This window comes from Oncorhynchus mykiss, chromosome 8 (assembly GCF_057628025.1).
Source record: "Oncorhynchus mykiss isolate SJ-2025 chromosome 8, ASM5762802v1, whole genome shotgun sequence".
Classification (NCBI taxonomy): Eukaryota; Metazoa; Chordata; class Actinopteri; order Salmoniformes; family Salmonidae; genus Oncorhynchus; species Oncorhynchus mykiss.
In genome coordinates, this window is record NC_143029.1 from 5,930,560 (window position 1) to 5,957,537 (window position 26,978).

General features: G+C 46.1%; 1 long non-coding RNA gene across 4 annotated transcripts in view; it reads left to right on the top strand.

Moving 5' to 3' along the window:
- LOC118965485 (uncharacterized) overlaps positions 1 to 23,270 on the top strand; it is a 40,109-nt gene extending 16,839 nt beyond the window's left edge. For 3 of the 4 annotated variants that reach the window (XR_016497576.1, XR_016497578.1, XR_016497577.1), the window contains 2 exons: positions 19,829 to 20,066; positions 21,030 to 23,270. This is a non-coding gene — a long non-coding RNA (uncharacterized LOC118965485). Of the gene's footprint in view, positions 1 to 3,845; positions 4,265 to 19,828; positions 20,067 to 21,029 lie in introns of those variants that run through there. The other variant, XR_005052764.2, reaches the window with a different exon arrangement.
- Positions 23,271 to 26,978: the final 3,708 nt, after the last annotated feature.

The window sequence follows — 26,978 nt, forward strand, 5'->3', positions numbered from 1 at the left end:
TTATGAAATGCTTGTAATTATACTTCAGTATTCCATAGTAACATCTGACAAAAAATATCTAAAGACACTGAAGCAGAAAACTTTGTGAAAATTAATATTTTTGTCATTCTCAAAACTTGTGGCCACGACTGTACAGAATGGGTTTATCAAGTCTACCTGTACTAGACAATCACTCACTCATTCTAACCTTTTACAATGTCAAGGATCCACAGTCTTCAATAATTAGATGGTATATTATACAGTGGGAATTGAATTTTTTTTAAATAATAGCAATAATGACAGTATAAAATTAAATAATTCACATACTGAGCTAAATTGTATGCTCAAGATGAGACAAGATACCACGAAATTGGGGAGAAAAAGGGGTAAAAAAAAAATAATAATAAATAATAATAATTAGATGGTGTAGTATACAGTGGGAATTGAACATGTTTAAAATATTAGCAATAACGACAGTTTAAAATTAAATAATTGCTCAAGAAATTTGGGAAATGATTTTCTACTAAAACAATTCCTCAGCACAAGATTGTGTTTAAGTTATTTATTTCCCTCAAAGGTCAAAATTATTGATTGAAATGAATGTTAAGTGATGTATTTTTAAATCCCGGTATACACCTCACCATTCCAACAAAGAAAAGTTGCTTTTTTAACAGTTAATTTTCCTTCCCAATGTTTTTGAATTATATTAAAGATATTGTAATTAATTATAGGTTATAAGTTCAAAGAAATCTTGAAACAGTGAAGTTAGTCTACTATCATAATAAGATCCCATGAACAGAGACCATCCTTTACCAGACCTCCTACCAGACCTCCTACCAGACTTTACCAGACCTCCTACCAGACCTCCTACCAGACTTTACCAGACCTCCTACCAGACCTCCTACCAGACTTTACCAGACCACCTACCAGACTTCCTACCAGACCTCCTACCAGACTTTACCAGACCTCCTACCAGACTTTACCAGACCTCCTACCAGACTTTACCAGACCTCCTACCAGACCTCCCACCAGACTTTACCAGACCTCCTACCAGACCTCCTACCAGACCTCCTACCAGACCACCTACCAGACCACCTACCAGACCACCTACCAGACCTCCTACCAGACCTCCTACCAGACTTTACCAGACCTCCTACCAGACCTCCCACCAGACTTTACCAGACCTCCTACCAGACCTCCTACCAGACCCTACCAGACCTCCTACCAGACTCTACCAGACCTCCTACCAGACTTTACCAGACCTCCTACCAGACTTTACCAGACCCCCTACCAGACCCTACCAGACCTCCTACCAGACTTTACCAGACCTCCTACCAGACCTCCTACCAGACCCTACCAGACCTCCTACCAGACCTTACCAGACCTATCAGGCATCAGGTACTCTGTATCCCAGTAAAGAGGCCTTAAGGATTGCATTCACACTGTGTGCATTTGCGTGCGTGTTGGTATGATAGTAATCGGAGTGTGTGAGAGCAGGATATTTAATGGGATATTTGGCCAAATGTCTCCTTCGAGTCACTGCCCTGCTTTCCTATCGTACTGACACACACACACACACACACACAGACACACACACACACACACACACAGACACACACACACACACACACACACACACACACACACACACACCTGCGTCACTGGACGCTCCTGTTCTTTATCAGCTTCCCCCCTCCTCCCCTTGGAGATCACTCTGTGTTCTGCTGTGCTGCTATCACAGGACCCAGCTGGGAGGCCGTCGCTTGGGGCGATAATGGAATCTCATTACAGTATGTCTGTCGGACGTATCAGTTCCCAAGCTTGCTCTCTCTCTCTCTCGCTCTCTGTTATCTACCACTGTGCACCTGGTTTCTCCGAGCCCCAAAAAGGACAGGATTGTAAAATCACAAAATTCCCCGGTTTTCCAGAAATCCTAGTTAGAAGATTCCTGGAATAAGCAGGATATCCAACTGGGATTTCCGGAAAACCAGGGAATTCTGCAACCCGAGATTAATCTACCACTAGGCAGTCTCCTCCAGTCCCTTTATCCAGACAGGAAGGTGATAGGTGGTGATATATATGAATCGGTCTGTCACAGACTGACCAAATAGTCCCTCGTCACTCAGTCCACTAAGTGAGAAGTTGTTAGTTGTTTTTTAAAATTTCATTTAACCTTTTATTTAACTAGGCAAGTCCGTTAAGAACAAATTCTTATTTACAATGACGGTCTAGGAACAGTGAGTTAACTGCCTTGTTCAGGGGCAGAACGACAGATTTTCACCTTGTCAGCTCGGGGGATTCGATCTCGCAACTTTTCGGTTCTAACAACCACTAGGCTACCTGCTCTAACCACTAGGCTACCTGCTCTAACCACTATACTACCTGCCTCTAACCACTAGGCTACCTGCCACCTCTACACTCTAATCACTAGGCTACCTGCTCTAACCACTAGGCTACCTGCTCTAACCACTAGGCTACCTGCTCTAACCACTAGGCTACCTGCCACCTCTACACTCTAACCACTAGGCTCCCTGCTCTAACCACTAGGCTATCGGCTCTAACCACTAGGCTACCGGCTCTAACCGCTAGGCTGCCTGCTCTAACCACTATACTACCTGCCTCTAACCACTAGGCTACCTGCCACCTCTACACTCTAATCACTAGGCTACCTGCTCTAACCACTAGGCTACCTGCTCTAACCACTAGGCTACCTGCTCTAACCACTAGGCTACCTGCTCTAACCACTAGGCTACCTGCCACCTCTACACTCTAACCACTAGGCTCCCTGCTCTAACCACTAGGCTATCGGCTCTAACCACTAGGCTATCGGCTCTAACCACTAGGCTACCGGCTCTAACCACTAGGCTGCCTGCTCTAACCACTAGGCTACCTGCCTCTAACCGCTAGGCTACCTGCCACCTCTACACTCTAACCACTAGGCTAACTGCCTCTAACCACTAGGCTACCTGCCACCTCTACCTACCTAGGCTACCTGCCAGACTCTCACTCTAATCACTAGGCTACCTGCTCTAACCACTAGGCTACCTGCTCTAACCACTAGGCTACCTGCTCTAACCACTAGGCTACCTGCCACCTCTACACTCTAACCACTAGGCTCCCTGCTCTAACCACTAGGCTATCGGCTCTAACCACTAGGCTACCGGCTCTAACCACTAGGCTGCCTGCTCTAACCGCTAGGCTACCTGCCTCTAAACGCTAGGCTACCTGCCACCTCTACACTCTAACCACTAGGCTAACTGCCTCTAACCACTAGCCTACCTGCCACCTCTACCTACCTAGGCTACCTGCCAGACTCTCACTCTAATCACTAGGCTACCTGCTCTAACCACTAGGCTACCTGCTCTAACCACTATACTACCTGCCTCTAACCACTAGGCTACCTGCCACCTCTACACTCTAACCACTAGGCTACCTGCTCTAACCACTATACTACCTGCTCTAACCACTAGGCTACCTGCTCTAACCACTAGCCTACCTGCTCTAACCACTAGGCTACCTGCCTCTAACCACTATGCTACCTGCCTCCTCTACACTCTAACCACTAGGCTAATTGACACCTCTACACACTAACCACTAGGCTACCTGCCGCCCCAGGTCAGGATAGTTGTTTTGTGTGCTTTACTCCTCTCTACACACCATATCAACCTCTCGGGAAATATGAGGCTCAAGATGATTGACCGGTTGGTTCAGACTGATGTACAAGTCCCCTTATCGCTTGTTTGTCAAGCTCCAAACTCACAACATCCTATTTCAACGTAGAGTTGTTCCTGTTGTGCCAGAGAGAGGCTCTTTTTAAACCTCCTCCTTTAACACTTACAGTATGTCTGTAACCTCTCTGCCCTCAGGAAGTTCTTTGAGAACCCGGCGTTTAGGCCAGATGGGTTGAAGCTGTACCCCACCCTGGTTATCAAGGGGTACAGGTCTGTATGAGCTGTGGAAGACCGGTCGCTATAAGAGCTACTCCCCTTTTCTGCCCTGGTAGATCTGGTGGTACGCATTCTGGCACTGGTGCCACCCTGGACAAGAGTCTACCGCGTTCAGAGGTGTGTGTGGGTGTTATCGCGAGAGGTAGAGGATCTGTAAGACCTAAATCACTTTGTAAAGTATGTACATTATAGTACATTGTAGACATTTAACAGACTCTCTTATCCAGGGACACTACAGTAGTGAGTCATTTAGCAGACTCTCTTATCCAGAGCCACTACAGTAGAGAGTCATTTAACAGACTCTCTTATCCAGGGACACTACAGTAGTGAGTCATTTAGCAGACTCTCTTATCCAGAGACACTACAGTAGTGAGTCATTTAACAGACTCTCTTATACAGAGACACTACAGTAGTGAGTCATTTAACAGACTCTTATCCAGAGCCACTACAGTAGGGAGTCATTTAGCAGACTCTCTTATCCAGAGCCACTACAGTAGAGAGTCATTTAACAGACTCTCTTATCCAGGGACACTACAGTAGTGAGTCATTTAGCAGACTCTCTTATCCAGAGCCACTACAGTAGTGAGTCATTTAACAGACTCTCTTATCCAGAGACACTACAGTAGAGAGTCATTTAACAGACTCTCTTATCCAGGGACACTACAGTAGTGAGTCATTTAGCAGACTCTCTTATCCAGAGACACTACAGTAGTGAGTCATTTAACAGACTCTCTTATACAGAGACACTACAGTAGTGAGTCATTTAACAGACTCTTATCCAGAGCCACTACAGTAGGGAGTCATTTAGCAGACTCTCTTATCCAGAGCCACTACAGTAGTGAGTCATTTAACAGACTCTTATCCAGAGCCACTACAGTAGAGAGTCATTTAACAGACTCTCTTATCCAGAGCCACTACAGTAGGGAGTCATTTAACAGACTCTCTTATCCAGAGCCACTACAGTAGAGAGTAATTTAACAGACTCTCTTATCCAGAGCCACTACAGTAGAGAGTCATTTAACAGACTCTCTTATCCAGAGAGCCACTACAGTAGAGAGTCATTTAACAGACTCTTATTAAATTAAGTACAGTGCCTTTTGAAAGTATTAAGGCCTCTTGACTTTTTCCACGTTTTTGTTACATTACAGCCTCATTAAACATATTTAAAAACAGTCAATAAATTAAAGTAAATGCATAAAAATATCACATTTAAATAAGTATTCAGACCCTTTACTCAGTACTTTGTTGAAGCACCTTTGGCAGCGATTACAGCATTGAGTCTTCCTGGGTTTGACGCTACAAGCTTGGCACACCTGTATTTGGGGAGTTTCTCCCATTCTTCTCTGCAGATCCTCTCATGCTCTGTCAGTTTGGATGGGGAGCGTCGTTGCACAGCTATTTTCAGGTCTCTCCAGAGATGTTCGATCGATCGGGTTCAATTCCAGGCTCTGGCTGGGCCACTCAATGATATTCAGAGATTCTGTCTCGAAGCCACTCCTGCGTTGTCTAGACTGTGGGCTTAGGGTCGTTGTCCTGTTGGAAGGTGAACCTTCCGTACTTTGCTCCATTCATCTTTGCCTCGATCCTGACTAGTCTCCCAGTCCCTGCTGCTGAAAAACATCCAAACAAGCATGATGCTTCCACCACCATGCTTCACCGTAGGGGTGGTGCCTGGTTTCCTCTAGAAGGGACCCTTGGCAGTCAGGCCAAAGAGTTCAATCTTGGTTTCATCAGTAATTTATTTTATTTATTTCTTTATTTCAGATCTAAAATAAAGGTAATTTATTTTATTTATTTATTTATTTCAGATCTAAAATAAAGGTAATTTATTTTATTTATTTATTTCAGATCTGAAATAAAGGTAATTTATTTTATTTATTTATTTATTTCAGATCTAAAATAAAGGCAATTTATTTCATTTATTTATTTCAGATCTAGAATAAAGGTAATTTATTTTATTTATTTATTTCAGATCTGAAATAAAGGTAATTTATTTTATTTATTTATTTATTTATTTATTTCAGATCTAAAATAAAGGTAATTTATTTTTTACATTCCCCATATCTTAAATGGATGACTCATTTACCTAGCGCTTATCAAGTTGTAAATGACAGAAATAACATCATTCTGCATGCACTATCAGAAAACAATTAAGTAGGTGCTTTTTCCGCTTGGAACCGGTAGATTTTCTCGATCCTATTCATGGTTTCCTCACTAGTTAAAGGTGGTGAAATGATTAGGGAATTAAGTCAATTGCTTCATTAATATGGTGTATCTGTAGACACGCCTCCGACACACCTTCATTAATATGGTGTATCTGTAGACACGCCTCCAACACACCTTCATTAATATGGTGTATCTGTAGACACGCCTCCGACACACCTTCATTAATATGGTGTATCTGTAGACACGCCTCCAACACACCTTCATTAATATGGTGTATCTGTAGACACGCCTCCGACACACCTTCATTAATATGGTGTATCTGTAGACACGCCTCCAACACACCTTCATTAATATGGTGTATCTGTAGACACGCCTCCGACACACCTTCATTAATATGGTGTATCTGTAGACACGCCTCCAACACACCTTCATTAATATGGTGTATCTGTAGACACGCCTCCGACACACCTTCATTAATATGGTGTATCTGTAGACACGCCTCCGACACACCTTCATTAATATGGTGTATCTGTAGACACGCCTCCGACACACCTTCATTAATATGGTGTATCTGTAGACACGCCTCCGACACACCTTCATTAATATGGTGTATCTGTAGACACGCCTCCAACACACCTTCATTAATATGGTGTATCTGTAGACACGCCTCCGATACACCTTCATTAATATGGTGTATCTGTAGACACGCCTCCGACACACCTTCATTAATATGGTGTATCTGTAGACACGCCTCCAACACACCTTCATTAATATGGTGTATCTGTAGACACGCCTCCAACACACCTTCATTAATATGGTGTATCTGTAGACACGCCTCCAACACACCTTCATTAATATGGTGTATCTGTAGACACGCCTCCGACACACCTTCATTAATATGGTGTATCTGTAGACACGCCTCCACAACACCTTCATTAATATGGTGTATCTGTAGACACGCCTCCGACACACCTTCATTAATATGGTGTATCTGTAGACACGCCTCCACAACACCTTCATTAATATGGTGTATCTGTAGACACGCCTCCACAACACCTTCATTAATATGGTGTATCTGTAGACACGCCTCCACAACACCTTCATTAATATGGTGTATCTGTAGACACGCCTCCGACACACCTTCATTAATATGGTGTATCTGTAGACACGCCTCCGACACACCTTCATTAATATGGTGTATCTGTAGACACGCCTCCGACACACCTTCATTAATATGGTGTATCTGTAGACACGCCTCCACAACACCTTCATTAATATGGTGTATCTGTAGACACGCCTCCAACACACCTTCATTAATATGGTGTATCTGTAGACACGCCTCCACAACACCTTCATTAATATGGTGTATCTGTAGACACGCCTCCACAACACCTTCATTAATATGGTGTATCTGTAGACACGCCTCCACAACACCTTCATTAATATGGTGTATCTGTAGACACGCCTCCACAACACCTTCATTAATATGGTGTATCTGTAGACACGCCTCCACAACACCTTCATTAATATGGTGTATCTGTAGACACGCCTCCACAACACCTTCATTAATATGGTGTATCTGTAGACACGCCTCCACAACACCTTCATTAATATGGTGTATCTGTAGACACGCCTCCACAACACCTTCATTAATATGGTGTATCTGTAGACACGCCTCCAACACACCTCCATTAATATGGTGTATCTGTAGACACGCCTCCAACAAACCTTCATTAATATGGTGTATCTGTAGACACGCCTCCACAACACCTTCATTAATATGGTGTATCTGTAGACACGCCTCCAACACACCTTCATTAATATGGTGTATCTGTAGACACGCCTCCACAACACCTTCATTAATATGGTGTATCTGTAGACACGCCTCCAACACACCTTCATTAATATGGTGTATCTGTAGACACGCCTCCAACACACCTTCAACTGGCGAGTGTAGAGAGTATAGGGATATTGTTATCCAGGTCGGCACCAGCGATGTTAGAATGAAACAGAGGTCACCAAGTGCAACATGGTTTCAGCGTGTAAATCAGCTAGAAAGATGTCTCGGCGTCGAGTAATTGTCTCTGGCCCCCTCCCAGTTAGGGGGAGTGATGAACTCTATAGCGGTGTCTCACAACTTAATCGTTGGTTGAAAATTCCCCTCCCAAAAGATAGAATTTGTAGATAATTGTCCCTCTTTCTGGCACTCACCCACAAACAGGACCAAGCCTGGCCTGCTGAGGAGTGACGGACTCCATCCTAGCTGGAGGGATGCTCTCATCTTATCTATGAACATAGAGAGAGAGGGCTCTAACTCCCCTAGCTCCACAATGAGATAGGGTGCAGGCCAGGCAGCAGGCTGTTAGCCACCCTGCTAGCTTATTGGAGTCTGCCACTAGCACAGTCAGTGTAGTCAGCTCAGCTATCCCCATTGGGACCGTGTCTGTGCCTTGATCTAGGTTGGGCAAAACTAAACATGGCGGTGTTCGCCTTAGCAATCTCAATGGAATAAAGACCTTCTCCATTCCTGTCATTATTGAAAGAGATTGTGATATCTCACATCTCAAAATAGGGCTACTTAATGTTAGATCCCTCACTTCCAAGGCAGTTATAGTCAATGAACTAATCACTGATCATAATCTTGATGTGATTGGCCTGACTGAAACATGGCTTAAGCCTGATGAATTTACTGTGTTAAATGAGGCCTCACCTCCTGGTTACACTAGTGACCATATCCCCCGTGCATCCCGCAAAGGCGGAGGTGTTGCTGACATTTACGATAGCAAATTTCAATTTACAAAAATAATGACTGCGTTTTCGTCTTTTGAGCTTCTAGTCATGAAATCTATGCAGCCTACTCAATCACTTTTTATAGCTACTGTTTACAGGCCTCCTGGGCCATATACAGCGTTGCTCACTGAGTTCCCTGAATTCCTATCGAACCTTGTAGTCATGGCAGATAATATTCTATTTTCTGGTGACTTTAATATTCACATGGAAAAGTCCACAGACCCACTTCAAAAGGCTTTCGGAGCCATCATCGACTTCAAGCTGCATACTGGACCCTATTCCAACTAAACTACTGAAAGAGCTGCTTCCTGTGCTTGGCCCTCCTATGTTGAACATAAAACTATCGGCCTATATCGATTCCTCTCTAAGTTTTTTGAAAATGCTGTTGCGCAGCAACTCACTGCCTTCCTGAAGACAAACAATGCATATGAAACACTTTAGTCTAGTTGTAGACCCTATCGTAGCACTGAGACTGCACTAGTGAAGGTGGTAAATTACCTTTTTAATGGCATCAGACCGAGGCTCTGCATCTGTCCTCGTGCTCCTAGACCTTAGTGCTGCTTTTGATACCATCGATCACCACATTCTTTTGGAGAGATTGGAAACCCAAATTGGTCTACACGGACAACTTCTGGCCTGGTTTAGATCTTATCTGTCAGAAAGATATCAGTTTGTCTCTGTGGATGGTTTGTCTTCTGACAAATCAACTGTAAATTTCGGTGTTCCTCAAGGTTCCATTTTAGGACCTATATATTTTATCTCTTGGTGATGTCATTTGGAAAAATGTTAACTTTCACTGCCATGCCGACGATAAAACTGTGAAGGACCTCGGCGTTACTCTGGACCCTGATCTCTCTTTTGACGAACATATCAAGAGTATTTCAAGGACAGCTTTGTTCCGTCTTCAAAACATCGCAAAAATCAGAAACTTTCTGTCCAAATATGATGCAGAAAAATTTATCCATGCTTCTTGTCACTTCTAGATTAGACTACTGCAATGCTCTACTTTCCGGCTACACGGATAAAGCACTAAATACACTTCAGTTAGTGCTAAACACGGCTGCTAGAATCCTGACTAGAACCAAAACATTTGATCATATTACTCAAGTGCTAGACTCCCTACACTGGCTTCCTGTTAAGGCAAGGGCTGATTTCACGGTTTTACTGCTAACCTACAAAGCATTACATGGGCCTGCTCCTACCTATCTCTCTGATTTGGTCCTGCCGTACATACCTACACGTACGCTACGGTCACAAGACGCAGGCCTCATTACTGTCTCTAGAATTTCTAAGCAAACAGCTGGAGGCAGGGCTTTCTCCTATAGAGCTTTATTTTTATGGAAGGGCCTGCCTACCCATGTGATAGACCCAGACTCGGTCTCAACCTTTAAGTCTCTACTGAAGACTCATCTCTTCAGTAGGTCATATGATTGAGTGTAGTCTGGCCCAGGGGTGTGAAGGTGAACGGAAAGGCTCTGGAGCAACGAACCGCCCTTGCTGTCTCTGCCTGGCCGGTTCCCCTCTTTCCACTGAGATTCTCTGCCTCTAATCCTATTACAGGGACTGAGTCACTGGCTTACTGGTGCTCTTCCATGCCGTCCCTAGGAGGGGTGCGTCACTTGAGTGGGTTGAGTCACTGACGTGATCTTCCTGTCTGGGTTGGCCCCCCTCGGGTTTGTGCCGTGGGGGAGATCTTCGTGGGCTATACTCAGCCTTGTCCCAGGGTAGTAGGTTGGTGGTTGGATATATCTCTCTAGTGGTGTGGGGGCTGTGCTTTGGCAAAGTGGGTGGGGTTATATCCTTCCTGTTTGGCCATGTCCGGGGGTATCATCAGACAGGGCCACAGTGTCTCCCGGCCCCTCCTGTCTCAGCCTCCAGTATTTATGCTGCAGTAGTTTTAGTCGGGGGGCTAGAGTCAGTCTGTTTTATCTGGAGTATTTATCCTGTCTTATCGGGTGTCCTGTGTGAATTTAAGTATGCTCCATCTAATTCTCTCCCTTTATCTCTCTCTCTCGCTCTCTTCTCTCGGAGGACCTGAGCCCTAGGACCATGCCTCAGGTCTACCTGGCCTGATGACTCCTTGCTGTCCCCAGTCCACCTGGCCGTGCTGCTGCTCCAGTTTCAACTGTTCTGCCTGCAGCTATGGAACCCTGACCTGTTCACCGGATGTGCTACCTGTCCCAGACCTGCTGTTTTGTACTCTCTCTCTACCACACCTGCTGCTGTCTCTAATTCTAAATGATTGGCTATGAAAAGCCAACTGACATTTACTCCTGAGGTGCTGACTTGTTGCACCCTCGACAACTACTGTGATTATTATTATTTGACCATGCTGGTAATTTATGAACATTTGAACATCTTGGCCATGTTCTGTTATAATCTCCACCCGGCACATCCAGAAGAGGACTGGCCACCCCTCATAGTCTGGTTCCTCTCAAGGTTTTTCCTAGCCACCGTGCTTCTACACCTGCATTGCTTGCTGTTTGGGGTTTTAGGCTGGGTTTCTGTACAGCACTTTGAGGCTGATGTAAGAAGGGCTTTATAAATACATTTGATTTGACAACATATTGTTTTTCCATCAGCAGACTGTTATTGATAATGTCAAAAGCCGCACTGAAGTCTAACAAAACCTCTCCCGCAATCTTTTTTATCATCAATTTCTCTCAGCCAATCATCAGTCATTTGTGTAAGTGCTGTGCTTGTTGAATGTCCTTCCCTATAAAGCGTGCTGAAAGGTTTTTGTCAGTTTGTTTACAGTAAAATAGCATTGTATCAGGTCGAACACAATATTTTCCAAAAGTTTACCAAAGGTTGGTAACAGGCTGATTGGTCGGCTATTTGAGCCAGTATAAGGAGCTTTACTATTCTTGGATAGCGCAATTACTTTTGCTTCCCTCCAGGCCTGAAGGCACACACAGTAGGCTTAGATTGAAGATATGGCATATAAGAGTGGCAATATCGTCTGCTATTATCCTCAGTAATTTTCCATCCAAGTTGTCAGACCCCCTTGTGTCAAGTTGTCAGACCCCTTATGCGCCCTCTCTCTCTCTCTCTCCCTCTCTCTCTCTCTCTCTCTCTCTCTCTCTCTCTCTCTCTCTCTCTCTAGCCTATTGTCACTTTGAAGTCAACCCGGGTTTGGGTTTCCCCCAATCCAGATTGAATTTGAGAATTCCATTAGAGCCAGCTCGAATTTGTCCCTGACTTAAAGTGCCAATAGAAACGGGGCTTCTGTCTGCTACCAGCTGTACAATCTAAAAAGACTTTCCCCTCAGAATCCCTAACTGCTGTCTCACCTACAGTCCCCTCATGTCAAGACTCAAGAGTTTTCATGTTATAAGACGTGAATAATTTGGTGGCTCCATCAACTCTTAATTTGTCCACATCAGCTCCACCAACTTTCCATCTGCCCTCCTCAGCTCCATCAACTCTCCATCTGTCCTCCTCAGCTCCATCAACTCTCCATCTGTCCTCCTCAGCTCCACCAACTCTCCATCTGTCCTCCTCAGCTCCATCAACTCTCCATCTGTCCTCCTCAGCTCCATCAACTCTCCATCTGTCCTCCTCAGCTCCATCAACTCTCCATCTGTCCTCCTCAGCTCCATCAACTCTCCATCTGTCCTCCTCAGCTCCACCAACTGTCCATCTGTCCTCCTCAGCTCCATCAACTCTCCATCTGTCCTCCTCAGCTCCATCAACTCTCCATCTGTCCTCCTCAGCTCCATCAACTCTCCATCTGTCCTCCTCAGCTCCATCAACTCTCCATCTGTCCTCCTCAGCTCCATCAACTCTCCATCTGTCCTCCTCAGCTCCACCAACTGTCCATCTGTCCTCCTCAGCTCCATCAACTCTCCATCTGTCCTCCTCAGCTCCATCAACTCTCCATCTGTCCTCCTCAGCTCCATCAACTCTCCATCTGTCCTCCTCAGCTCCACCAACTCTCCATCTGTCCTCCTCAGCTCCACCAACTCTCCATCTGTCCTCCTCAGCTCCATCAACTCTCCATCTGTCCTCCTCAGCTCCATCAACTCTCCATCTGTCCTCCTCAGCTCCATCAACTCTCCATCTGTCCTCCTCAGCTCCACCAACTCTCCATCTGTCCTCCTCAGCTCCACCAACTCTCCATCTGTCCTCCTCAACTCCACCAACTCTCCATCTGTCCTCCTCAACTCCACCAACTCTCCATCTGTCCCCTTCAGCTCCATCACCTCAGCCTCCGTGTTTGCCAGCCTGGCATACCAACTGATTTTTTTTTGTACATTTCACAAAGGTCTCATCTGTCTCAATTCTAATTGAATTGTATCATCGGACTAAGAGGTTACTGAGGACTGGAGCAAGCAGACTGGTATCCAATTCATATTAATATCATTTTTTATCTGAAACAAAAATCTTTCAAAAAAAATCGAACAAAATAAATGAAATTAAATAAACACGTACAAAGAAAAAATTAACACTAGCACTGACTTTCCCCCCTCACTAGCACTGACTTTCCCCCCTTACTAGCACTGACTTTCCCCCCTCACTACCACTGACTTTCCCCCCTTACTAGCACTGACTTTCCCCCCTCACTAGCACTGACTTTCCCCCCTCACTACCACTGACTTTCCCCCCTTACTAGCACTGACTTTCCCCCCTCACTAGCACTGACTTTCCCCCCTTACTACCACTGACTTTCCCCCCTCACTAGCACTGACTTTCCCCCCTTACTACCACTGACTTTCCCCCCTCACTAGCACTGACTTTCCCCCCTCACTACCACTGACTTTCCCCCCTTACTAGCACTGACTTTCCCCCCTCACTAGCACTGACTTTCCCCCCTCACTAGCACTGACTTTCCCCCCTCACTAGCACTGACTTTCCCCCCTCACTAGCACTGACTTTCCCCCCTCACTAGCACTGACTTTCCCCCCTCACTAGCACTGACTTTCCCCCCTCACTAGCACTGACTTTCCCCCCTCACTAGCACTGACTTTCCCCCCTCACTAGCACTGACTTTCCCCCCTTACTAGCACTGACTTTCCCCCCTCACTAGCACTGACTTTCCCCCCTCACTAGCACTGACTTTCCCCCCTTACTAGCACTGACTTTCCCCCCTCACTAGCACTGACTTTCCCCCCTCACTAGCACTGACTTTCCCCCCTTACTAGCACTGACTTTCCCTCCTCACTAGCACTGACTTTCCCCCCTTACTAGCACTGACTTTCCCCCCTCACTAGCACTGACTTTCCCCCCTCACTAGCACTGACTTTCCCCCCTCACTAGCACTGACTTTCCCCCCTCACTAGCACTGACTTTCCCCCCTCACTAGCACTGACTTTCCCCCCTCACTAGCACTGACTTTCCCCCCTCACTAGCACTGACTTTCCCCCCTCACTAGCACTGACTTTCCCCCCTCACTAGCACTGACTTTCCCCCCTCACTAGCACTGACTTTCCCCCCTCACTAGCACTGACTTTCCCCCCTCACTAGCACTGACTTTCCCCCCTCACTAGCACTGACTTTCCCCCCTCACTAGCACTGACTTTCCCCCCTTACTAGCACTGACTTTCCCCCCTCACTAGCACTGACTTTCCCCCCTCACTAGCACTGACTTTCCCCCCTCACTAGCACTGACTTTCCCCCCTCACTAGCACTGACTTTCCCCCCTCACTAGCACTGACTTTCCCCCCTCACTAGCACTGACTTTCCCCCCTCACTAGCACTGACTTTCCCCCCTTACTAGCACTGACTTTCCCCCCTCACTAGCACTGACTTTCCCCCCTCACTAGCACTGTCTTTCCCCCCTCACTAGCACTGTCTTTCCCCCCTTACTAGCACTGACTTTCCCCCCTTACTAGCACTGACTTTCCCCCCTCACTAGCACTGACTTTCCCCCCTCACTAGCACTGACTTTCCCCCCTCACTAGCACTGACTTTCCCCCCTCACTAGCACTGACTTTCCCCCCTCACTAGCACTGACTTTCCCCCCTCACTAGCACTGACTTTCCCCCCTCACTAGCACTGACTTTCCCCCCTCACTAGCACTGACTTTCCCCCCTCACTAGCACTGACTTTCCCCCCTCACTAGCACTGACTTTCCCCCCTCACTAGCACTGACTTTCCCCCCTTACTAGCACTGACTTTCCCCCCTTACTAGCACTGACTTTCCCCCCTTACTAGCACTGACTTTCCCCCCTCACTAGCACTGACTTTCCCCCCTTACTAGCACTGACTTTCCCCCCTCACTAGCACTGACTTTCCCCCCTCACTAGCACTGACTTTCCCCCCTCACTAGCACTGACTTTCCCCCCTTACTAGCACTGACTTTCCCCCCTTACTAGCACTGACTTTCCCCCCTCACTAGCACTGACTTTCCCCCCTCACTAGCACTGACTTCCCCCCCTCACTAGCACTGACTTTCCCCCCTCACTAGCACTAACTTTCCCCCCTTACTAGCACTGACTTTCCCCCCTCACTAGCACTGACTTTCCCCCCTCACTAGCACTGACTTTCCCCCCTCACTAGCACTGACTTTCCCCCCTCACTAGCACTGACTTTCCCCCCTCACTAGCACTGACTTTCCCCCCTCACTAGCACTGACTTTCCCCCCTTACTAGCACTGACTTTCGCCCCTCACTAGCACTGACTTTCCCCCCTCACTAGCACTGACTTTCCCCCCTCACTAGCACTGACTTTCCCCCCTCACTAGCACTGACTTTCCCCCCTCACTAGCACTGACTTTCCCCCCTTACTAGCACTGACTTTCCCCCCTCACTAGCACTGACTTTCCCCCCTCACTAGCACTGACTTTCCCCCCTCACTAGCACTGACTTTCCCCCCTCACTAGCACTGACTTTCCCCCCTCACTAGCACTGACTTTGCCCCCTCACTAGCACTGACTTTCCCACCTCACTAGCACTGACTTTCCCCCCTCACTAGCACTGACTTTCCCCCCTCACTAGCACTGACTTTCCCCCCTCACTAGCACTGACTTTCCCCCCTCACTAGCACTGACTTTCCCCCCTTACTAGCACTGACTTTCCCCCCTTACTAGCACTGACTTTCCCCCCTTACTAGCACTGACTTTCCCCCCTCACTAGCACTGACTTTCCCCCCTCACTAGCACTGACTTTCCCCCCTCACTAGCACTGACTTTCCCCCCTCACTAGCACTGACTTTCCCCCCTCACTAGCACTGACTTTCCCCCCTTACTAGCACTGACTTTCCCCCCTCACTAGCACTTTCTTTCCCCCCTCACTAGCACTTTCTTTCCCCCCTCACTAGCACTTTCTTTCCCCCCTCACTAGCACTGACTTTCCCCCCTCACTAGCACTGACTTTCCCCCCTTACTAGCACTGACTTTCCCCCCTTACTAGCACTGACTTTCCCCCCTTACTAGCACTGACTTTCCCCCCTCACTAGCACTGACTTTCCCCCCTCACTAGCACTGACTTTCCCCCCTCACTAGCACTGACTTTCCCCCCTCACTAGCACTGACTTTCCCCCCTCACTAGCACTGACTTTCCCCCCTTACTACCACTGACTTTCCCCCCTCACTAGCACTGACTTTCCCCCCTTACTAGCACTGACTTTCCTCCCTCACTAGCACTGACTTTCCCCCCTCACTACCACTGACTTTCCCCCCTCACTAGCACTGACTTTCCCCCCTCACTAGCACTGACTTTCCCCCCTCACTAGCACTGACTTTCCCCCCTCACTAGCACTGACTTTCCCCCCTTACTAGCACTGACTTTCCCCCCTCACTAGCACTGACTTTCCCCCCTTACTAGCACTGACTTTCCCCCCTTACTAGCACTGACTTTCCCCCCTCACTAGCACTGACTTTCCCCCCTTACTAGCACTGACTTTCCCCCCTCACTAGCACTGACTTTCCCCCCTCACTAGCACTGACTTTCCCCCCTTACTACCACTGACTTTCCCCCCTCACTAGCACTGACTTTCCCCCCTTACTACCACTGACTTTCCCCCCTCACTAGCACTGACTTTCCCCCCTTACTAGCACTGACTTTCCCCCCTTACTAGCACTGACTTTCCCCCCTTACTAGCACTGACTTTCCCCCCTTACTAGCACTGACTTTCCCCCCTTACTAGCACTGACTTTCCCCCCTCACTAGCACTGACTTTCCCCCCTTACTATTACTGACTTTCCCCCCTTACTAGCACTGACTTTCCCCCCTTACTAGCACTGACTTTCCCCCCTTACTAGCACTGACTTTCCCCCCTCACTAGCACTGACTTTCCCCCCTTACTAGCACTGACTTTCCCCCCTTACTAGCACTGACTTTCCCCCCTTACTAGCACTGACTTTCCCCCCTCACTAGCACTGACTTTCCCCCCTTACTAGCACTGACTTTCCCCCCTTACTAGCACTGACTTTCCCCCCTTACTAGCACTGACTTTCCCCCCTTACTAGCACTGACTTTCCCCCCTCACTAGCACTGACTTTCCCCCCTTACTAGCACTGACTTTCCCCCCTTACTAGCACTGACTTTCCCCCCTTACTAGCACTGACTTTCCCCCATTACTAGCACTGACTTTCCCCCCTTACTAGCACTGACTTTCCCCCCTCACTAGCACTGACTTTCCCCCCTTACTAGCACTGACTTTCCCCCCTTACTAGCACTGACTTTCCCCCCTTACTAGCACTGACTTTCCCCCCTCACTAGCACTGACTTCCCCCCCTTACTAGCACTGACTTTCCCCCCTTACTAGCACTGACTTTCCCCCCTTACTAGCACTGACTTTCCCCCCTCACTAGCACTGACTTTCCCCCCTTACTAGCACTGACTTTCCCCCCTCACTAGCACTGACTTTCCCCCCTCACTAGCACTGACTTTCCCCCCTTACTAGCACTGACTTTCCCCCCTCACTAGCACTGACTTTCCCCCCTTACTAGCACTGACTTTCCCCCCTTACTAGCACTGACTTTCCCCCCTCACTAGCACTGACTTTCCCCCCTCACTAGCACTGACTTTCCCCCCTTACTAGCACTGACTTTCCCCCCTCACTAGCACTGACTTTCCCCCCTCACTAGCACTGACTTTCCCCCCTCACTAGCACTGACTTTCCCCCCTTACTAGCACTGCCTTGATGCAGTTAGCTATTTTATTGAAGAACATTTTAAAATCAAATCAAATCAAATTTATTTGTCACATACACATGGTTAGCAGATGTTAATGCGAGTGTAGCGAAATGCTTGTGCTTCTAGTTCTGACAATGCAGTAATAACCAACGAGTAATCTAACTAACAATTCCAAAACTACTACCTTATACACACACAAGTGTGTGATATGTGGTTGTCCTACCTATCTATCTTAAGATGAAGGCACTAACTGCATGTTGCTCTGGCTAAGAGCGTCTGCTAAATGAATCTCTAAAATGTCATGTAAAAATTCACCACAGAGTTGTAGAGCAAGCAGACTGGAAGCCTGCGGTCCAAACTGATTTCACATAACATTTCTAATAAAATCTTATTCATTAGGTTTAAAAGGTGCAGCGGTAAATCGTTTATTCAATGCTTGAAATGCACTGTTATGAAACGTAGCGAAATCAAGTGAAACGTACAGTAGCAAAATACATCTCTGTGGCCTTCTCTGTGGCCTTCTCTGTGGCTTTCCCTGTGGCCTTCTCTGTAGCTTTCCCTGCCCGATGAAGATGACCTAAAGATGAGACAGAGGCACCTGAGCTATCCTCACTTCGCCAAGGTCAGACGGTGTCTAAATCCCTGAGCCAAGGTCAGACGGTGTCTAAATCCCTGAGCCAAGGTCAGACTGTGTATAAATCACTGAGCCAAGGTCAGACGGTGTCTAAATCCCTGAGCCAAGGTCACACGATGTCTAAATCCCTGAGCCAAGGTCAGACGGTGTCTAAATCCCGGGGGGCCAAGGTCAGACGGTGTCTAAATCACTGAGCCAAGGTCAGACGGTGTCTAAATCCCTGAGCCAAGGTCAGACGGTGTCTAAATCCCTGAGCCAAGGTCAGACGGTGTCTAAATCCCTGAGCCAAGGTCAGACGGTGTCTAAATCCCTGAGCCAAGGTCAGACGGTGTCTAAATCCCTGAGCCAAGATCAGACGGTGTCTAAATCACTGAGCCAAGGCCAGACGGTGTCTAAATGGCAAAATTAACAACATTAATTTAGAATGAACCCTACAAATAGCAGTGTTGGGAGATTTGGGAGAAACGTAGAGGACAGAGGAGCCTCTTAAAGAAGAAGTTACAGGTCTGTGAGAGCCAGAAATCTTGCTTGTTTGTAGGTGACCAAATACTTATTTTCCACTATAATTTGCAAATAAATTCATTAAAAATCCTACAATGTGATTTTCTGGATTTTTTTTCTCATTTTGTCTGTCATAGTTGAAGTCTACCTATGATGAAAATTACAGGCCTCTCTCATCTTTTTAAGTGGGAGAACTTGCACAATTGGTGGCTGACTAAATACTTTTTTGCCCCACTGTAAATACATAATGTATGTAAAAAATGGGTGGCCGTTAGCCCAAAGGCCACTCTACCATAAAGGCCTGATTGGTGGAGTGCTGCAGAGATGGTTTTCCTTCTGGAAGGTTCTCCCATCTTCACAGAGGAACTTTAGAGTTCTCTGAGTGACCATCGGGTTCATTGTCACCTCTCTGACCAAGGTCCATCTCCCCTGATTGCTCAGTTTGGCCGTTTAGCTCTAGGAAGAGTCTTGGTGGTTCCTAACTTCTTACATTGGGGTATTGTGTGTAGATTGCTGAGGATTTTTTTTTACATTTATTGAATCCATTTTAGAATAAGGCTGTAACGTAACACAATGGGTAACAAGTCAAGCGGTCTGAATACTTCCTGAAGACAATGTGTAGCGTATGTTTTTTTAACACCTTGATGGGTTAATTTAAATCCTGATCTTTATTCTGTAATGATATCTACTGTCTTTCACTTTGTTTTTCCATTCCACACGACCTCCCTCTAGGTGGCTGACGTTGGCCTGAGTAAGATGAGTGTTGAGGGGGACCAGGGGATGGAAGGGAGACACCAGGCTGACCAGACAGCACTTCTCCTCTACGTGTGACCCTGACTTCTACATGGCTCCAGAGGTCTGGGACGGCCTCACCTACACGGCCCAGGCAGACATCTTCTCCCTGGGGGTGATGTTCTGGGCCGTCCTGGAGAGACCTTCCTGGAGGAGGGCTCCACACAGGAACAACTGGGTGAGTTAGGGAGGGAGGGATGTAGGGCTGGGAAGTGCCAGGGAAGATATCACGTTACTTATGTGCCGATACGATATGTATTGCGATTCAATACTACTCCTTTCTAATATTGAGTTAAACCACCCCCTTTTGTCCTCAGAAACGCCTCAAATTCTTCGGGGCATGGGACTCTACAAGGTGTCGAAAGCGTTCCACAGGAATGCCGGCCCATGTTGACTCCAACGCTTCCCAGAGTTGTGTCAAGTTGGCTGGATGTCCTTTGGCTGGATGGAACATTCTTGATACACTCTGGGAAACTGTTGAGCGTGACATTTTTGCTTTTTTTAGAGTCTGTGGATGATGAAGCTGTTTAATACAGACTGCTTTAATTCAGAGTAGCTCTGTTGGAGGGAAACGCTCTGCTACATAAAATACCTTCCTTCCCCGACCTCGTTGGAAGTGTTTGTTTGTTTCTTTTCATTTTTATTAACCTGAATTGAAACGGCTCTGATACCGGAAAGGGAATACTGGATTTTAACACAAGATGGGGGCTCCATCTTGTTACTCCATGGTCTGGTAGGTGACTTACGGAAGGAGGGAGGGACACTTCCCAGGCTGTTGAAGTAGTGGCTCATTACTCCCCTGCTTCCTGTCGTTTTGTCTTCCCAGAGCCCATGGATGGATGGACGATAGTTCTACTACAGTAATTAATACAGTCGATCGTGTTCTCCTGGTTGAAGGATCAACGTGTCGGCTGATTGTTGGTCTACATACAAAGACTGTCGTCTCACAGACAGTAATACTGATATCTGTGCCTGTCTCCCTACAGTCATCTCACAGACAGTAATACTGATATCTGTGCCTGTGCCTGTCTCCCTACAGATTGTCGTCTCACAGACAGTAATACTGATATCTGTGCCTGTCTCCCTACAGATTGTCATCTCACAGACAGTAATACTGATATCTGTGCCTGTCTCCCTACAGGTGCGTATGTGTGATACTCCTGGGCGAGGCGTTGTGTGAGAGCCCAGACCTCTAGGTGTGTATCCCCATGAAGTCCCACCGCCCCCCCTCTCTACTGCTCCCTCCTGGCCAGGCTGTCTGTACCCTGCTAATGGACATGCTGGTCTCAGACCCTGACGCCCGGCCCACCTCTCTACCGCCCCTTCCTGGCCAGGCTGTCTGTACCCTGCTACTGGACATGCTGGTCTCAGACCCTGACGACCGGCCCACCTCTCTACCGCCCCCTACTGGCCAGGCTGTCTGTACCCTGCTAATGGACATGCTGGTCTCAGACCCTGACGCCCGGCCCACCTCTCTACCGCCCCCTTCCTGGCCAGGCTGTCTGTACCCTGCTAATGGACATGCTGGTCTCAGACCCTGACGCCCGGCCCACCTCTCTACCGCCCCCTCCTGGCCAGGCTGTCTGTACCCTGCTAATGGACATGCTGGTCTCAGACCCTGACGCCCGGCCCACCTCTCTACCGCCCCCTCCTGGCCAGGCTGTCTGTACCCTGCTAATGGACATGCTGGTCTCAGACCCTGACGACCACCCCCCCCTCTCTACCGCCCCCTCCTGGCCAGGCTGTCTGTACCCTGCTAATGGACATGCTGGTCTCAGACCCTGACGCCCGGCCCACCTCTCTACCGCCCCCTCCTGGCCAGGCTGTCTGTACCCTGCTACTGGACATGCTGGTCTCAGACCCTGACACCCGGCCCACCTCTCTACCGCCCCCTCCTGGCCAGGCTGTCTGTACCCTGCTACTGGACATGCTGGTCTCAGACCCTGACGCCCGGCCCACCGCCGCCCAGCCGGAAGACAGGGTCCGCTCTGCCATGGAGGAGGACGCACAGTGTCATGGACACGGTTAGCGTCCCATAACCACCCTATTCCCTACATAGTGCACTACTTTAGACCCAGAGCCCATAACCACCCTATTCCCTGCATAGTGCACTACTTTAGTTGTTGCCAAGGCAGCAGCTACTCTTCCTGTGGTTTAATATGGATCCCCATTAGTTCCTGCCAAGGCAGCAGCTACTCTTCCTGGGGTCCAAACACACCAAACCACCCACATTAAAACAACAGATTAAAATAGTGAACTGTGTTTGTACTGAATGAGCTGAAGATAAAACAGTCCATCTTATAACGTCCCTACACCACCACACATCCACAACACAACATGTTCAATACCACCATACAACAATATCACCATGCGTGCCTATGCATGTGTCTGTACCTCTCTGTGTGTGTGTGTCTCTTCACAGTCCCCGTTGTTCCATAAGGTGTAGGGAATGAGGGGTGGCATTTTGGGATACAACGATGGCGACACGGCATCTATATCCAAAGCTACTCATATCCAATCTTATCTACTAGCTGTGGGAAGAACCATGAGGGAGTTGAACCCACAACCTTGGGTTGGTGTTGCCATGCTAACTAACGGTGGCTCTTTTTTTTTGTCTTTTTCAATATATTCAGTCGTACGTGGTCCTTTCGGGAGTTGAACCCACAACCTTGGTGACCGATGCTCTTGTCGTCTAATAGTCAAAAGAAACAGTCATGCATTTGCACCAAGTCATCAACAACAGACGTACTGTACCAGTCTACTGACTGAGGGGAAACTACTGTTGTTTTAGGCACGCCATTTTGACAACATACCTAATGTATCAGGGAGTCAGTGGACTTCTGTCCTCCATGACACAAACGGTATGTATGCTTTTACTGTCTGGCTCGCTAGCTTATAGGTTTACGTTGTGGTCAACAACAAAAAATATCTAAATCTGCACACCAAATATTTAATCGTTCATCAACTATTTCATTAATCGTGGCGTACCTGTATTAAACTGTAACATTTTATTTTAAGGCAACGTGATTTCATAAATACACATTTATGGAGCTTAACTGTCGTCTTAACTTTACTTGCTATTTTGTATTTACTTTGCCACCATGGCCTTTTTTTTGCCTTTACCTCCCTTATCTCACCTCATTTGCTCACATCGTATATAGACTTGTTTATACTGTATTATTGACTGTATGTTTGTTTTACTCCATGTGTAACTCTGTGTCGTTGTATGTGTCGAACTGCTTTGCTTTATCTTGGCCAGGGCGCAATTGTAAATGAGAACTTGTTCTCAACTAGCCCACCTGGTTAAATAAAGGTGTTCTCAACTAGCCTACCTGGTTAAATAAAGGTGAAATAAATACAAATAACTGTCAGTGATTTTAATTAATATGATCCTCAGCTCATTCTTGCATTCAAAATATTTAGAATGGCTTTATTATGTCAATTGAGCAGGTGAGATTTTTTTTTTGTTGTTGTCTTTTTCAATGTATCAGTTTAGATCGAGTACATTGTCGGTCCTGTCATGAACTCTTGTTGCTCGGCAACAACCTAGACATTGTGAAAGTCCACCAGCGTTTCATGGGATATTGCGATTGGCCGAATCATAGAAACTAAAGCCTGGAGGGTTCTGATGGCAGCCAGCTCCAGAGGACATTGGGTGCAATAATCACCCAGATGTTATCACCACCAATTTACACAAATCCTCAACTCATCTCACCAAAAGGATGTTTTCTCTCTCTGTTTGATTTGTGTGTGTGTGTGTGTGTGTGTGTGTGTGTGTGTCCAATGTACTGTACTGCAGTGGTTCACTGGCTGTATTTTAAAAAGCATTCCATCATCAACAGGAAATGAAACCCATCCATTCGTCTGGATGATATATCCGTTGTGTGTCTAAAGATGTTTCTAATGGACATCAGTCTAGTCGCGAACATCCGGGACAGAGCACAGATGAACATCAAGCAAACACTATTTAGTAAAATAAAAAAAAAAAAAAAATACGAATAAAAAAAAAAAATATATATATATATATATATATATATATATATATACATATATATATATATATATACATATATATATATATATATATATACATATATATATGTATATACATATATATATATATATATATATGTATATATATATATATATATATATATATATATATATATATATATATATATATATATATAGTACCGGTCAAAAGTTTGGACACACCTACTCATTCAAGGGATTTTCTTTATGTTCTACATTGCAGAATAATAGTGAAGACATCAAAACTATTCTACTTATTCTACAATGTAGAAAATAGTACAAATAAAGAAACCCCCTTCAATGATGAGGTGTGTCCAAACTTTTAACATGTTTTATCGTCAAATACACCGGATCGGTGCAGTGAAATGTGTTTTACAGTGTCAGCCACAACCATTTTATTAGAGTTTCATATTCCTTGCTAGAATCTTTCCATTTACTGTGAATTTGTGAATGTTGTTTGAATCCCCATTAGCTAACGCTGTAACGTTAGCTAATCTTCCTGGGATCCAACACCAATTAACAAGTAGACAATACAGACAATTAAAATATCTGACAGGAAACACATTTAACATTCAGTTGATGCTTTCTGTGCTTTCAGACACAGTCAATACAGTTCCTAATGCCTTATCAATGAGGAATATGACTTGGGCCATTCTCCAAGTCTCCAGTATCATGATGTTATGTGTAAATGACTTGGGCCATTCTCCAAGTCTCCAGTATCATGATGTTCAGAATAAATGACTTGGGCTATTCTCCAAGTCTCCAGTATCATGATGTTCAGTCTAAATGACTTGGGCCATTCTCCAAGTCTCCAGTATTATGTTGTTATGTCTAAATGACTTGGGCCATTCTCCAAGTCTCCAGTATTATGTTGTTATGTCTAAATGACTTGGGCTATTCTCCAAATCTCCAGTATCATGATGTTCAGTCTAAATGACTTGGGCCATTCTCCAAATCTCCGGTAGCATGTTGTTATGTCTAAATGACTTGGGCCATTCTCCAAATCTCCGGTAGCATGTTGTTATGTCTAAATGACTTGGGCCATTCTCCAAATCTCCGGTAGCATGTTGTTATGTCTAAATGACTTGGGCCATTCTCCAAATCGCCAGTAGCATGTTGTTATGTCTAAATGACTTGGGCCATTCTCCAAATCTCCAGTAGCATGTTGATATGTCTCAGGAACTATATCACTATACTCATTATCCAAGCTGACTAATATTTATAGCCTGGTCCCAGATCTGTTTATGCTGTCATTCCATTCTTTGTCATGCCAAACATGCCGAGTGCCATGATGGCACAAACTGACTGGTACTGTACCCAGGCTATAATATTTCCAATGTATTTTATGGCAAATGTACTTGAGACTCAGCCCAGCTGGAGATGACCCTCGTAAAAACGTACAGAGTTCAGAAATCTGGAACCCTGAAATATGTTTTGCCCTTCGTGCACGCTCCCTATAATTCTGTATTTCTTTCTGACTAATTTGTATACAGCTAGACCAGAAAAGCAACATCTCTGATTGGCAGATGAATGGCAACCCTGATTAGAAGCACCTGCTGCTCATCTGTTGTTCTTTACAAATGCTGTGTTGAATTCAAATTAAATTGTACCTACACATTGAAGAAGGCTGGCTGTAAAGCTGAAATGTTTGTGTACCGCTCTCCCTGATGCAGTAAAATAATGAAGTAAGCTTTATGCCACATCTTTTTGAGTGCGAACCAATTACACCTCTCAGTTCCCCTGAAATAGGGCCTCATTAACCAGAGGAGTCAGAGGAGGCTGGTGGGATGAGCTATAGGAGGATGGGTTCATTGTAATGGATGGAATGGAATTTGCGGAACGGTATTAAACACCTGGAAACCACATGTTTGACTCCATTCCATGAATTCCATTCCAGCCATTGCAATGAGCCCATCCTCCTATCGCTCCTCCCACCAGCCTCCACTGGTCTGCATCCAAAAATCACTGAAGCTGGAGACTTATATTTCCCTCACTAACTTTAAACATCAGCTATCTGAGCAGCTAACCAATCGCTGCAGCTGTACATAGTCCATCTGTTAACAGCCTACCCAATCTACCTACCTCATCCCCATATTGTTTTTATTTACTTTTCTGCTCTTTTGCACACCAGTATCTCTACTTGCACATCATCATCTGCTCATCTATCACTCCAGTGTTAATCTGCTAAACTGTAATTACTTTGCTACTATGGCCTATTTATTGCCTTACCTCCTCACGCCATTTACACACACTGTATATAGACTTTCTATTGTGTTATTGACTGTATGTTTGTTTTACTCCATGTGTAACTCTGTGTTGTTTGTTTGTTTTGCACTGCTTTGCTTTATCTTGACCAGGTCGCAATTGTAAATGAGAACTTGTTCTCAACTAGCCTACCTGGTTAAATAAAGGTGTTCTCAACTAGCCTACCTGGTTAAATAAAGGTGTTCTCAACTAGCCTACCTGGTTAAAAGAAAGGTGAAATAAAAAAATAAAATAAAAAAATCCCATAGTGCACTATTTTTGACCATAGCCCATTGAGACCTGGTCCAATGTAGTGCACTATATAGGGTACTATTTGGAATACAGGACAGCCAGTAGCTGAGAGTGGAGAGAGGATGGAGAGAGACTAATGACAGGGACCAGGGGCAGGGACCAGGGACAGCCAGTAGCTGAGAGTGGAGAGACCAATGGCAGGGACCAGGGACAGGGACCAGGGACCAGGGGCAGGGACCAGGGACCAGGGACCAGGGACCAGGGGGCAGGGACAGGGACCAGGGAGTGAAAGAGAGCAGCCCGGCTTTGCGTTAACGCTGACCCGTTACCCACTGAATTCTGTGCATTAATTTACATTGAAAAACTTGAAGTGTTGAATGTTGCATTGTTTTGTACATCAGCTCATACACCTCGTTCCATGGAATAGATACATGTTCAAATCTGTTGTCAGTGTTACCAAAGCCCGATGTGTAACGTAGACGCTGGGAGTCAGGAAGTGATGAGTTCAACAACAAACTAATCATGGCACAATAAACAAAACAAGAGTCACGTACAAAACAAA